The sequence below is a fragment of the Coturnix japonica genome, unplaced genomic scaffold, assembly GCF_001577835.2.
Source record: "Coturnix japonica isolate 7356 unplaced genomic scaffold, Coturnix japonica 2.1 chrUnrandom533, whole genome shotgun sequence".
NCBI classification, from domain to species: domain Eukaryota; kingdom Metazoa; phylum Chordata; class Aves; order Galliformes; family Phasianidae; genus Coturnix; species Coturnix japonica.
Window position 1 is genome coordinate 46,238 of NW_015439916.1, and position 208 is coordinate 46,445.

Genomic DNA, 208 nt, shown 5'->3' on the forward strand with positions numbered 1-208 from the left:
GCCTATGCCCTTATATGGTCATGTGGGCGTGGCCTATGCCCATATATGGGTGTGTGGGCGTGGCTTAAGTCCATATATGGGCCATGTGGGTGTGGGTGTGTCCTATGCCCATCGCGTGGGCGTGGCCTAAGCCCATATATTGCTCTAGGGGCGTGGGCTATGCCCATATATAGCCATGTGGGCGTGGCCTATGCCCATATATGGTCAT